Raw genomic sequence first — 15,849 nt, forward strand, 5'->3', positions numbered from 1 at the left:
GAGGCTTGGAGTGCTCTGAATTTTCCCTGACATTGACCAGAGCTGAGGGAGCTTTGTGTCTATGCTTGTCTGTGCTAGAGAACTTTGGTCTTGCAAAACCCTTATGATGCCAGTTACACCCACAGAATTACTACCAAATGTGCAGAGGTTTTCAGCCATTGTTGGTACTGTACTGAGAAAAGCTAAACATGGGGTCAGCCACTGCTGTGTCAGTCTGCACCATTGCAGCGCTCGTCTAGAGAACAAGGACAAGGGTGGCAGCTGCAACAGTTCAGCTGGTTCTCCCGTTGCTGTATTACAGTGCCGTGCCTGTCTCTGGATCCTCGTAAAGAAACAAAAAGAAGTATTTTGTATATTTTGAAAAACAAGAAACTTCACAGAAAAACATTTAACAAACCATCCCCCGAAATAAAGAACAATTTGCTCTCTTTCTCAAGCACTGACACCCACATGTGTCATTGCTCACTGTAATATGTTCCTGAGTGCCACGACTACATTTGATCTGAGGAAGAGGAATGACCTCGGCAGCCTCTGCAGAGACAATATGAAGGTGTGACAGCCACCTTTGTGTCTGACAAACTGGGGATTGAACCAGGGATCTCCAGAGCCAAAAGCATGAGCTGCTATGGCTTGAACTAAAAGTCCAAGGCTCTCCAGTTGAAGCTGGAGCAGATTTGTATCCTCTGAGGATCAGGCATGGAGTGGGTGGGATCTGTAAATACACACACACACCAGTGGGTTGCAAAGGCAGAGTTCTTGGGGCTACATGCACGTATCTTCATCCAGAGCAGACACAACTGGAAGCAATATTGGATTAAACCAATGGGGCTGGCAGCCAATTACAAACAATTAGGAAGGAAACTGTATCCAATAATTTGTTAAACTATTTGTATTTTACCTGCTATATTGAATTATGTGACAACTGTTATAATAGACTTAACTAGTGATAAATATTAACTATAGAGATGATTAATTTTTGTTTGATTTTTTTTATATTTTATACATAATTTTCATGAATCTTCATGAAAAATTGTTTTTTTTACCCATTCTAATTATCTTACATAGAATATAATTATATGAGAAGATTTATTATATTGTATGAATTTAGGTCCCGATACTGCAATAAGAACTCTATGAACAGACGTGTGTCCTTGCAGAGCCCCATTTCATGGTTTTGCATCTGAATGCAGAGCCTAATGAGAGTACAGGCCTCTCATTACAAAGTCAGGGCCTAATATTGTTGCCAGCTATGGTTCTGTAAAGCACCTGCTGCAAGTAGCCATACCGGGAACTGTGGGATAAGTAATCCCCATGCAGTTCTACTGTAGTGGTTGGAAGGAGTCCGGTGTGGAATCACATGTACACATGAAACTACAGGGCTATTGTACTCTTAATACACCACTGCTGTTCCACCAGTGCAAACTGTAACAGTTCAGGTCTCCAATGTAGAGCACTTCCCTATCAAGTCCAAAGTTTTCTTTTAGAGACATTACGCATAAATGTCTGCAAAGGCAGGATTAGGCCCTAAGTAGACACGGAGAAAAATACTATGAAATCTTAATTTTAAAATTCTTGTTCGTACACCTTTTGTTTCTCCTTAAGAAAAACAAAATATGCCCACTCTGTTGATACTGTTTTGTTCCACAATTTTGAAAGATTAGTTTAGGTTATGCACTGAATACTAGTACAGGTTGTGCACTAAGGACAAACCATTTCAAATTTAGTCAAACAAACAAACAAAACTGAAATGATTTTTGAGTAATAGGAGAGAGGAAGGAAACTGACTTCTGATGGAGGTTTTTTTGTATAACTTGCTGAGAATTAAATGTCTATTTTCAAATTCAGTCATTTAAAAAAAGATAGAGAAGAGATCCTTCTGCACTGAGACTTTGTGTGCCACGTTTCAGTCTGGAGCAAACGTTTATAGCTCAGTCTGGAGCAAACTCCAACCCTTCCCCCAACTTGAACTTAGTCTTTCCATTATTACATCACATGATAAATGAGGTTGCTTTCAACATCATAACTTTCAACTTTATCTGTAGTCCTAGTTTCTGTCCAGCTTTTCAACCAGAAGAGCAAACGGATCTATTTTAGTGTAAATCACGCAGCTCATGTATTTTTGTGACAACAACATACAAAGTCCCGAGGGTTAAAAATGTCCACTCTTTGCATCCCAATTGGACTAGCTCAGCCCTCAGATTCCCTGTCCATATTCCTCCAACCTAGTAGGTAGGCACTTACATTTGACCTTTTATGTAAAATACCTACAGTTTTTTAAGCATTATAAATCTGAAGACTATACTAAACTGTTCTGCTAGTTACAATAAAAAACAACAACCTCATACCAAAATCCTAATGGGCTGTTACAATGAATAAAGGATTCCTGCTGTTTCTAAAGAAAAGGTGCAGGTGTTACAGTGGCAGAAATGGAGGTAATTTTGTTCAGATGTTGCTCTGTGACAGATGTGAACTATATATTTATATTCAGTTGTGTACTTCCATTACAAGAATCTCTTTACGGAGGGTTATCTCTATTGCAAGGTTAAATCACGTACGCATGCTTGTCTGAAATGCTATCAGAAAGTCCCCAAAGAAGCCCTTTGTAATAGATAGATGGCACTCACATTCCTAGGATTCTGAAATAAATCTCATAATAGTGTGTTTAAACCAGTATTCATTAACTCATGTAAAAGAAAAATGCTGAAAGAATGAAAATACATTTTTGTAATGCTGCATAAGGTAAAATGAGTCAAGGGAAAAAAAGGGCCCAATCGAGCTCCATTTAAGTCAATGGAGAAACTCATTCAGTAGGACTAAGATTCAGTCCTTAATGAATTGGTAGAAATGCCTATCCAATTAAACCATTCTCACCTGAAACGAAGAGAGTAAAACAAAATTACCTTGGTCCAAAAGCATTAAAATATAACTTTTCAATAGCCACAAAATGTTTCAGTCCAGCTACTAAGAGGCAGAATTACTTTATTTCAGTTTATTTTCACAGGTGATTCACAAGGTTCACATTAAACTATATCTTTCCATTATGCCTTTAATTGAGCCAATAAATTAGTCCTGTTTATAACCTGACTGTGGAATGCAGAAGCTAGTTTCTGTGGGTTTAGCTGTAACTCCATGGATGTCAAATGGTATTTGGAAAGCAGCTACTGAACTAATCCCTGTTAATAGTAATTGTGGTGACACATTATTCTTTGCCTGTTTGATCTTTGACATGCATTAGTTTCTGCTTAATTTGCTAATTTGGGGAAAGATTGTGAGTTGCTCCACACAGCCACGCATGGAAGTAAAATTGCCTAAGGCGTCTCTTAGTCCTCTGTGCTGTCTTCTTGCATCATTGGTCTGCATAAGGGGGGAAATGAAAGCGTATGGGGCCATTGCTACTAGCTTTAGGTGGGTGGAGAGAGGCCCACGCATGGCAAGGGTCTTGACTCTGCCCTGTGCCAGCTGCCATGGAAGGAATCTGCTACTGGTATTTGCCAGTTGTAAATTAACAGAGAGAAGGTTAAGAGTTTACAGTCTGATTACAGTCTGCAAGTATCTATATGCAAGTCTATAAGTATCTATATCTATATGGGGAACAAATATTTAATAATGGGCTCATCAGTCTAGCAGAGAAAGTCTAACACAATCCAATGGCTGGAAGCTGAAGCTAGACATATTCGGAATGGGAATAACAGTGAGAGTAATTAACCATTGGAACAATTTACCAAGGGTAGTGGTGCATTATCCATCACTGACCATTTTTAAATCAAGATTGGATATTTTTGTAAATGATGTGATGTAGGAATTATTTTGAGGAAGTTCTATGGCCTGTGTTATACAGGAGGTCAGAGAAGATGATCATAGTAGTCCCTTCTTGTCATGGAATCTGTGAATCTATTAATGTCTTTCTGCCTTGGAGCTGCGGGGGGAGAGGGGAAGCAGGGAAGGAGTTGTGACTGTGTAAGACCCTTGCACAAAGCCCGCAGAGTGGCAGATGAGTCCAGGGTCGTTCAACAATGATGATTACAAATGTAATCATAGACTGATAGAAATTAGAAATGGATTGATCAGTAGGGCTAGTTGAAAATTTTCTGTCAAAACTGTTTTTCATCGGAAAATTGACTAACCAGTTTTATTTTGGGAAAAGTATTTGCTTTCTGCACAAAATTTTGCCTTTTGTTGAAAAAATGATTACCTGAAAACTGAACGCTTTCAGCCCCAAACTGAAATATTTAGGTCAAAAAAACAAAATGTTTTGATTTGGAAATGCTGCTGCAGTGTCTCATGGGAGTTGAAGTTGAGGCACCTCATGTCCCCACTGTCCCTGAAGGGCCACACCATGCAACTGGACTGTGTCTCCTATGATGCACCATTGCCAGGGACTCCCATGAAGCATGACCTCTCCAAGGGGGGAGACCATGGTGCTTTGTGGGAAATGCAGTTCAACCAAGGCTTATGGAGGAGAATGGGAGCATGAAGCACCTAAATTATAACTCCCATAAAGCACCACAGGGACACTTCCAAATTAAAATATTTTGTATTTTGCTGATATTTTTCACTACTCAAATTTGTTCTGTAAAACTGATTTTTTTTCAGGACATCTAGGCCACCTGCCTGGCACTGTAGCATTGTTCTCTACAGTATGTCTTCTAATGCTTTTCTTTTCTCCAGGGGCCAAATTGTAGCCGATGTTTGCACCTATGAATACACCAAATGAGCTGCAGCCAAAGGGAATAGCTATGACTCCCTTAAAATCTCCAATAGATTATTCCATAGTATTTCTGCATGTGCTGTCTTTGGGCAGAGGGGAGAAGGTGTGGTAAGGCACGGCTTGTAGGCATGTGTGTGAGAGAGAGGTGTATGTTTAAGGCAAACAGATATTGCTTATATCATCTCAGGAAACCTATTTGGGACACAGTTCTAATGTCAGCACATAAAAGAATCATAACATCTGACTCGGAAGGCAGCAATAGCATATGGAAAAACAGTAACAAAACATTGGTTATTAGAAAAATTACTCATTTATTGATCCCTAGATCCCAGTCAACGTGATCACTTCAATATTTCTTTGTGAATTTTATTTTTCATATTTATACATCCCTTATCCACTCTGTCTTTAATACTCCCACTGAAGTCAATGGAAGTTTTGTATGCAGAATGATTGCATGAACAGACATGTATATAACTAATAATTCATTTCTGAAGTATTGTTTTAAGTAATCAGTTTCTTAATGGAATACCATCAGGTCAGATTGGTCCAGAAATGCGTTTGCTAAATAAATAAATAAAAACAAAAATAGCTTTGACAAAACATTAGGCTAACACAAATGTTTCCATTTAAAAAAATATTTCCTGTGAAATAATAATAAAAATTCCCCAGCCATGTTTGCAGTCCCAACATTGAAGTTCTGTGCTAGTAGGTAAGAATCTGAGGGTGTGAACTTGCAAAGGCTTATGCATGTGCCTTAGGGCTTGTCCACACATGGAGCTCGTCAGGAATACCTACTGCACTTTTAATTCACACCCTTCCTTAATCCAAACTAACTTTCAAGTGTAGACAAGTCTTAACTTTATGCACTATGGTTTGTCCCAGGGAATTTAATGGTACTGCCGACAGTGAGTAAAGTTAAGCATGTGCATAAATCTTCACAGGTATGTGGCCTTCAAGTGGTATTGAATGAATCTGACTAAAAACAAAAGGGAAATTGACTAGGCTGTTTTATTGTGCAAGTTGAGAACTATGCAAAATGCAAAAAGTAAGTACAATATAAACAGTGAAAAATAATCTAAAGTAACAACATGGGTGAGGTAATATCTCTGTAGCTTGAAAGCTTGTCTCTGTCAACAGCTGAAGTTGGTCCAATAAAAAATATTACCTCATTCACCTTTTCTTTCTAATATCCTGGGGCCAACATAGCTACAACAACACTGCATACAATAATCTAAAGTGTTATTTGTAAGGACATTTTAGATATCATTGTTAACTTGACAGTCCCTCTGTCACCTGAAAAGGCCACACATTTTAGTATTAGTAAAGAGATTGATAAATTCCAAGGATCAATCTGATAACTTTTGTGTAATCAAGATTGTATGAGAATAAAATTTAGCTATTAATGGGAGATATGGAGCTCAAGTGGTGAACAATTAGTAAAGAGAGCTCTCCTTCTTGTCTAGTCTCAATAAGTTAGTTCCTTTAGCAGGGGGGAAAGTCCCTGTTTCTCCACAATTCAAGACCTGGGACAAGAAAGTCCTGCAAATAGGTGTGCCTAGTTCTGTTTGGTATGCCCAACAGAAACCAGATGTAGACAAAGAATGTCACTAAGACTGGAATAATTTAATGGTATCTGTCATGTAGAGCCTGAAAACATTAACATTATTGTAGTTTGATGTTTTAAGTTGTACCTCTCTCACCCTTATTGATTCAACTTTAACTGGGCCTCTTATAAATAGGCCACATCGCACTGTAGTTGCTGTAAATAGTTTGGAATTGTGTTGTTTCGTGCAATCTTTTAAAACATCAGGAAATTACTTTAACAAACAAGTACACATTAAACTAATTACCATTGTGAGCTTGGTGCCTGGATGGATCATACTGAGAATGCCACACTCAGGGCAGACTGCAAGAAATAGTGCAGACAATCCTTCAAACTGGTGGTTTATTCTACAATTAGATTCACCAAGCCAGTAACAAAAGAGCTTCTTTCATATCACAGTGGTTAACAAGAAGCCAAACACAGTGTCCTTTAGGTATTCCAGCCATTGGCTCCCATCTAGACAACAAAGTCTAACATAGTGAGACGTTATTAAAACCCTATTCACGGTAAATCAAGTTTTTCCAATCCTGAAGTATCAAGCACATTACTCCCCAGTAATGTGGGGAGTACAGTATGTCAGATCTTACCCAAATACACGCTTACAGCCAATCCTTAATAACTAAATCTAAGATTTATGAATAAAAGGAAAAAGAAAGAAGTAAGTTATAAATGGTTAAAAGATCAATATATATAGATGACTTTCAGTGTTCATAGATCAGGGTCATAGCAGTGATGTTATATCTGCTGGCTTGTAAAGTCTCTCTGGAATCAATTCAATTGGTTATAGTCCAATAGGCAGTTCAGGTGTAGCGTTTGTTAGAGTTTTTTCCATAAGAGTTCCAGGATAACTCAGGTAACTACTTGAAGACCTCTGTCCTATGGCTTAGATCTTCCCTGTTAAAATTTAAGCGGACCTAAGATGAAAGGATCAGGCCTGAGGCTTCTCTTTTATAGTTGAAGAAGGCTGGGCTCTGACAGGCCACTCTACACATGGACTTTGATAAAAGTGAGCGGACAGTTTGTGATCTCTTTTCAATGGGCCATTCAAACTACCAAGATAGTTCACAGGTGGTTTACTATGTGGAATTACAAGTTTCGAGGAGAGATGAGGACAGTAATATTATTATACCACAAGTTCCATCTAAATGATATTTTCCCCTTCTGATCTCCAAGTCTATAGAATAAAGTATTAAAGCATTATAAGATGGGAACAGGATTTAGTGTCTACAAGCTAATTAGATCACATTGTTAGATTTCTAATAGGATGCAGGTAAGCATAGATGCATTTAGCACTTACTCCTTGATTCTCTAACAATAACGGCAAATGGGTTAAAGATTCTAGGTTACTTAACATGGCTTTGATAACTATCTACAAGAAATGGCTCCCTTTACCACTGCAATACCCTTTTGATATGTCCTTAAGAGTTGCTTACAGGTCACCCAGTTTGCTGATTTTTTAATCCTTGCTTGCCCAGCATCAAATTGTATAAAGAAATGCTAAGCTCACAGAATAAAAATCAAGTCCCACTGACATTGTACAATTTTATATTTAGAGACCCCAGCCACATCAGACAGTCACAGCAAATCGACAGCTTATATTTTTAATACGGAAAAAAGAATTTAAAAAAAACAATGTAATGTGTGCTCCTGATCAGTCCAGAGATGTGAGGAGATGTCAGGAGCTGTCTGCTTTCTCCCTCCCGGAGAGGGAAATGTTATATTTATCATAATGACGCTCACTCATGGCCTCTTTCAAAAATAGTGGAACTGGCAGAATTTCTCTAATTGATCTTTTTCTTTTCTAATTATTTTTCTGTTGGAAAAGAGAGATCCTTAACTGTAAGCTAGAATGGGTGAAAATTTTCCATTTTAAATATTTTGGAGAAAAAAATAGTTGTTTTTCATATAGAAAATTTTTAATTTTATTTGAATTTCTGTGATTTTTCAACAAACTGGAAAAATGATGAAAATGGAAATTTATCATTTTTCAAACTACTAAAATTTATCAAGAACTGTTGGGTTTTTTGGTTTTGTTTTATTTATTTATTTCTTACTTTTCTCCTGCCCTCCTCCCTTCTCTCCCTTTTTGCTCTATCCAATTTGCTCTTGGGGAAAAAAAAAGTAGGAAAAAATGGAAAAGAGGGACGTTAAAGGGGTGAAAAAGCCAGCGGAAGAAAAGCTAAAACTAAAATTTATTTGCTTGTCAAAAAAGCATTTTTAAAAATTTTCAGTTTATGGTAGAAAAACAAAAAACAAAAAAAAAACCCAGAAAACTAAAAATGTTCCAAAGTCCCTGTGGTAAAACAACTGGAAATTTCCAACCAATTCTAATGAAAGCCTTTTTTCAAAAACTGACTCTGGTTTTGAGCTGAATGAGAGTAAAGTTAGACTGACAATGTAATTAATATGGGAACATATTTTCTTTTACCGGGGTTTGGAGTTTGGTCTCTTGAATTCAGTTTTTTTTTTAATGACCGCAGTAACCAGTGAAAGAGATAAGAGGGACAGCAACAGGCTCTGTGAAGAAATCCTGACATCAGTATACACTAAATTCAGCACTATAATGTTATACTAATTTTCTATATAGAGACCTCCGTAAAGTGGAGTGGCTCCATTAACATCTGGGTGCTTTTCATCTTCCTTTTGCTTACTGTACTATCAGGTGATTCGGGGCAATGACGCCTGGGTCATTGAGAGTAGTAAAATGTGTGTGCTTCTTATTGTGTACAAAAATTATGCAGTCAGTGAAGGAAGTGTAATAATAATAAGTCATAACTATCAGACAAATTCTGAGAAGTGTTGAGCACCTGTCAATCACATTATGGTGAACGGTGTTGCAAATGCTCAGCTCCTTACAAAATCTGCCACGTTCACTTCTAGGGGCCAAGAATTTCAAAAGTGACTAGGGATTTTGGTGCTCTCAGTTTTCAGGTGCCCAACTTGAGAAATCTTAAGAGGGCCCTGACTGTCAGAGGGAAGTACTCAACAGTTTCTTAAAATCCAGCTTCTTTAAGGTGTCTCCAGCTGGTCACCCAAAAACAGAGACTCCCAAAATCATTAGTGACTTTCAGAAAGCTTGGTGTCCATCTCCAAATGTCTTTTAGATGCCTGGCCAAATATAACTAACACCATTACTTCATGAAAATGGCAACACATCTCAATAAATCCTGGATGCAACAAAACAAATCACCAGTAACTCATTTCCCAGGATATGATAAATAAAACAACCATCTGTCCACATAAAACTGTGAAAGTAACTAAAAAAACATTGCTTTTCCACTGCAGGTAAAGATTTTCTGCTGTTGTGGCTACAACAGCTATAGCATGGGAGAGAAAGGTAGAGGGTCTTGTCCTTGCCAGAAAAACTCCACCTTCTGTCCTCTTGTTATAGTTTTATGAGGCAATCTTAGTTCTTGCCATGAGACACAAGCTAGCCTTCAAGGAGACTGTGCTTATATTAGTTAGGGTTTTAAGTCCAAATAAGGAACTTAAAGGGCACTCTCTTTATAATGGGCTGCCAATGCAAGTCCCAGGTTATACTGTGCCACACAGAAATACAAAGTGCAAAGGACTGCACTTTAGTTAGGTTGGAACCTTAGTCAGATGTGGGTGATTTTAAACTGAGTCAGAGATGTCTAGAGCACCCAGTCATATTGGAAGGCCACACTTTCTTGAGTGTACATAAAGCCAATAAGTCTGATCAAGTACATCTTTCACATTTCATGTGACGTGTTCATTAAGCTGAGGAGGGGTAAGCAAACTGCCTTGCACAAGTTCTTGTGGAGTTTGTTTGAAACATTTAACTTCAAATAGTAGTACTGAAAAAAAACAACTGTTCTCATGGGCTCACTCTCTCCTTTAGTTGCTCCACTTAAAATGACCAATTAATGTAGGTTTTCTGTCATTTTAGTTGGTCATATTGATTGAAATAACACACACCCACCTACACGCTCATCTGCCCTTAAGAGAAGGCTGGATTAGTAATTTTTTTCCAAAGAGAAGTAGAATCCTCTATTGAAAGTGTTAACTGAAATATTCACATCAGATGCCAACTTGATTCAAACCTTGACCTCCTGGTTCAGAGGTAAAACAACTATGAGTGACAACAATCTGCCTTCAAGATAATTTATTATAAACACATTTCTGAAGCCTGTGTGTTTATTATATAAACATACCCTAAGCCTGACTATCCATTAAAGCTAGGCTTTCACCTCCTTCTACAATACAGATTTATCAGAAATTCACCCCCTATGAAACTCTTTATGATCCCAACAGGCCTGATTCCTTCAACTTGTTTTATTTCCAAACTATAAATATTGTTTTTTCACTCCTCAGTGTGGAAATTTGGCTACCTCCATATTACATGCTTACTGGAGTAGAAAACTGCCTAATCAGATAGGAAAACAGTTGGCGGTGTATAAATCAGGGTTTGCCGAGGATTTCAAAGTGTGAAACTGGGCAGACGAGCGCATATCCTAGGAGTTCTGCCTTTCCCTAGCTTCCCTGTAGAGATTTCACATGGCAAATATGGTCACCAAGGCCATCTGTATAAATACATGGGTGTGTTGTCTTGAATTAACACAACAGTGTTAGTGGGGAATGCAATTATTTTTTTTATTTTAACGTTTCCTCACCAGATGGTCTTAAATGTAAATTCATCTACAAATAATAATAATAATCCTGATCATCTTGATTTTTGTGAGGAAATTAATAGTAATAAGTGCTTGAGTATCAGCTAGACCAGCAAATGAGCTAATCCTAGGTTCAAATTCATCCATGGTGTAATTTCACTGACAGCAGTGGCATTGAACCAAAGATGAATTTGACCTCTGCTGTCTGTAGGTCAGTAATGCTGGGGTAATTGAACCATCACTGAGTTATAAGTAGTCTCTCCTGGACTTATGGTGAAAAATTTCCTTTTCTCACAAATGGTTTTACTGTAACATTGCCTGTTTTACTCAGTCTACATTCTTTTCTACATTCATGTCGAAATAGAGCTGAAATAAAGATTCATGTTGTAGTGGTGACAGTAGGAGTTGTTACACAAGATGTAAAGTTTCCCTTGGATTTCATGTCACGATTTTTTCTCATTATTTAAACAAGAACTGCATTGAAGTGGTGCAGGTACCAGGCAATAAAGATTTCCCTTGGTGCTGACAAACCTTGAGACCGCAAATGGAGGTGCTTACATGCCACAAGAGAGGTTGCTGCATTTATGTTCTTTTCCTCCACTCTACGTTTTGCTGTCACAAAGGAAACGTCTTTATATAAATATGTTCCTATATAAAAATTATATATTTCCAGTTATGTACCAAAGCTTTATTTCATTGCCAATACATTTTGATTTGTAATACATGGAAGGAGTTTCTGAGGATACAGCTTGGAACCTGTCAAATGTATTAAACTGGTGTTGGGGAATTACTTTAAAGTATATTCATTGTAATTCTATTACATTGTGTAGCAATGGCTAAGCAAGGAGAGGTTCTCTGTTTGTTAAAAAGAAATCAGATTCAGAATACATGTTTTGTGAAGAATTCTGAATGGAGCTTTTGTAAATGGCATATTTAAGATACCTGTCCATTTGGCTCATAAGCAGTTTATTTCTAAAGTCCATTTGCAAGAGGACTGTCAAATAAGACTTTTCTGTGGCTGTGGGTTGTTAAAAAACAAACAATTCAACAAGCAAAATGGACTTCTATTGAAATCCCGCAGTTCATGTATGGGTCGCGGATAGGGGAATTGAGGTGCACATGGTGTGCTACTTCAGGGAGGAAAAATTGGAGACAGGACTTGATTTAGAACAGTAGGTGTATAGAAGGCAAACACAGGCATAGGAAAACAGCCATTTTGTTCAAAATAGGGATGAGGTCACAGTTGGACAACATATTGGACTTTATTTAACATAGTAGTAATAGCTATTGTTTTGCTGCATTTCCAAAGTAGCTGCAAAAGGATGTTGCAGAGAACAGGCTTGTTTTATATATACATCCTTACGTATGAGCTGGCATGTTTTATATACACTCACTCACACTTGCATACACTCTCTCACACACGTGTGTGCACACATACTGTCTCTCCCCCATATCCTACATCCTTAAGTTTCTTTTTAGTACCATCTAATCTTTTGATACTTAGAAATTATGAATTTTCAAAGGCAGAGATCGAAGACCAGAAAAATGGCTTGTGCTGCATCCATCCTTTTTTCCTTACAAATGTTTTTTAAAAAAAGTTCTTTCATGGGAAAACATTTTCCTCTTAAATAATACAAAATTTTGCAGCAAATTCTGGTTGTTCCATTTATGACTGATAGAGCAGATTGAAAAATGAAAATCTATTTTCACAAAAAAAATCCAAATTTGAATTCAAAGTGTTTGAAAGAGACCATTTAAAAAAAGTAAATTTTTAAATAAAAAACTTAAATGTTATTGAAATCTTTTAGAGAGACAAAGTGGATGAGGTCATATCTTTTATTGGAACACCTTCTGTTGGTGAGAGAGACAAGCTTTAGAGTTTACACACAGCTCTTCTTCAGCTCTGTGTAAGCTTGAAAGCTTGTCTCTCTCACCAACAGAAGGTGCTCCAATAAAAGATATGACCTCACCCACCTCGTCTCTCTAATAGCCTTGGACCAACATGGCTACAACAATATTGAAATCTTTTGTTTACTGAAAATCCTATTTATGGTAAATGAAAAAAAATGATAACCATTATGGTAACACTTTAAATTAAAAAAAATGTTTTGAACAGGAATGATGTTTTTTGTGGAAAAACAAGACTGTGGCCATTATTTGTGGAAAAAAAATTATTTTAAAAGGCCATTTTTTGAAAATAAAAATCTTTTTATTTAAAGTTTCAGACAACTCTAGTGTTTGGGATAGAGCAACAGTTTTACCTTTACAGCAGGGTAGAGCCATAACACGAGAACAAGGGATTATTGCCACTGATATTACCAATAGCAATCAATATCTTACAAGGGGCATAACTGTACAGAATCAGGATGTGGCAATATGTCTGTGCTAGGAGCTGAAGGTTTTGCTAAAGAGACATTACACTACCCCTGCTGTACAGGTGAAATAACTGCTACTGGTTCACATACTCCTCCTCTCCTGTTTTTCGCCTGCTAGCTCTTCATTTTTGAGGAGATCATTATAACTTGATGTGTTCATGTTTAAGGTTGTTGCGCGTTTATTGTTGTACAGTTAAATCCTTTTATCCTCACTGAAGTGAAACTCCCCTTGACCTCATTTGGTGAAGGGGAAGTCAGATCCTCAGACTGTGTAAATTATCAAAGCTCCGTAACTAAACAGTTTACTCCACCCAAGAATCTGCCCCTGGGAGTTTTGCCTGAGTAAGGATGGCAAGATTTGACTCTTAGAATCCAATTCAGCAAAAATGTGTGGCTTCTTTGCCATGCACGACTGCAGAAACCTTGAAAAATGAGCTTTCCAGATGTCTGTTTTTCCTCTGGAATAGAGTCCGAGAGTGTACACAAGGATAATATTTATAAAGTAATTGTAATTTTAATATTTAGTAAGAATTCACAAAAGAGGTAGAAATATCACTTAAAGCAAATGAAGTTTCTAAAATTAGTATAGTTTTACTTCTAGATATTAGGTGAAAATGTATTTTTGTTGTATCTTGGCAGAAACTTGGGTTTATGTTTTGCTGCTTTCAACGTGTCAGGCATTTGTTAGGTCGGGGTCTGCAAATCTTCAAGAGCTTTTCAGGTTGAAAATAGAACACTTGTGATTGCAATCTTAGAGAATATTTTCATCAGTGTGTCACTACTGTTTCTCTGCAGTAGAGGTGAATGTGGTTGAGCATTAATCATTAACAATGCAAACTTGCAAATGTCATTGCTCAAGAAAGACTGTTCTACAGCTTGGGGTTATTATCATGAGAGATTGCATTTTCCAAAGAAAATACTCTCATTAACATTAGTCATATGTATTTATTTAAAATGTTACTCATATTCCTGAGATTCCCTGGGAGGCAGAAGACATGGAGTGTTACTTCAGCACACTTAGATACAGTACAACCTTTCAGAGGATAAATTTTATTAGCAATTTTTGTGTACCAATTTAATCAATTAAATCAATCAAAGGTATCCACTTTGTCAATGACTTGTTACAACCTACTTGTAGACTGAGAGTTGAAACTGCTAACCCATTGCATTGTGCTCCCCAGTACGGTACTCTAAGTTTGGCTTAAAACTATATATATTTAAATATTTAGTTAAAATCATATTGAAACTAAGTGGGTCATAGTTAGGTGTGGTCTAGTAGATAAATCACTTATCTTTCAGGTGTTGGACTGAAGCTCAAGCCAATTCTTTGACTCAGATTATATTAATTTAGTGGTCAGTTCTCACATAGTTTGAAACAGTGGGATTTGCTGCTTGAGAGAGGATGAAAACAGAGCTAGCCTGAATGATGAATTGTTTCTCACCCTTAGGTGGTCTTTTCAGGCTTGAAATTATTTGGAGACAGCATTTGGAAATTCACATGTGCCTGCTTATGTTGTCCTTGGCTTGTGAATATAAATATAAAATATGCTTTTTAGTATTCCAGCCTTCATGTGCAGAACTTTCCCCTCACACCTGTGGGAGGGGGGAGGCTGTGACAGATAAAAACCAGTAAAGTTAGAGCGTTCTGCACCTGAACCAATCTGCCAATTTCCATACTGCTTTAATTTGGCTGTACACCACACCCAATCTCTTCACTGGCCACCAGCAGTTTTTGTTGGTGTTTATTTTTACACCGTATATTCAGCCAGGGAGAGACCAATAAATATAAAATGATTCTCTTCTTCCCATGTGGACTTCCTCCTGATGGAGGATGAAATCTGTCTGCAAAAGCTTCAGTTGATGCATTTTGAGCAGAATTTTATCTTCACTTACACAGGTACAGACTCTATAAGCAGAATAGGGGTGCCTTCAAGTTTAAGGGGCTGATCCTGTAACCTTACATGCAAACCTTACCCAGCTAGACCCATTGAAATGAGGGTATCTACTCTCATGGGCAATGACTGCCTGCCTCCCTATCTTATCTGAAATCTATCAACTCCATCATTATGAAGATATTACAGAGCACCGATCATTGTAGTGTTTAAGCCTGAAATACAGTAATTAGATTCACACAGAAAACATCCGTAGAGGACAACAGGACAGATTCTTCTCTTCACATTTCCTAGGTTCTAGGAAGCTTTACTTGGTGGATTTATTTTTCTTTTTTTTCTTTGCTAATGGCAAGTAATCACAATGTCAAATGATCGGTCCTGGAAAACAGGTATTATTTTGGAATGTGCTTTGAAGACTGATACATTCTCCTCCGAAGATGAGTAGGTTTACTTTTGGGAGTGAGCGTTTCTGGAACAGACTCTAATGGAGGTGATTTTGCAGCCTAGACTATAATTACATTTATTCTCTGCGGGGCTCAGGTGACAAAAGCTACATGAACAGGTAGCAAGTGTATGACTAGAGCCCTATGGAATCATGAGCAATGTAATAAAATTTAGATATGCCAGCAATTTATTTTAT

At 37.4% G+C, this 15,849-nt stretch overlaps 1 protein-coding gene across 2 annotated transcripts in view; it reads left to right on the plus strand.

Moving 5' to 3' along the window:
* AGMO (alkylglycerol monooxygenase) overlaps window positions 1–15,849 on the plus strand; it is a 275,439-nt gene that overhangs the window by 112,252 nt on the left and 147,338 nt on the right. The gene's annotated exons all lie outside the window — the stretch shown is intronic.

Source organism: Caretta caretta, chromosome 2, assembly GCF_965140235.1.
Source record: "Caretta caretta isolate rCarCar2 chromosome 2, rCarCar1.hap1, whole genome shotgun sequence".
Lineage (NCBI taxonomy): Eukaryota > Metazoa > Chordata > Testudines > Cheloniidae > Caretta > Caretta caretta.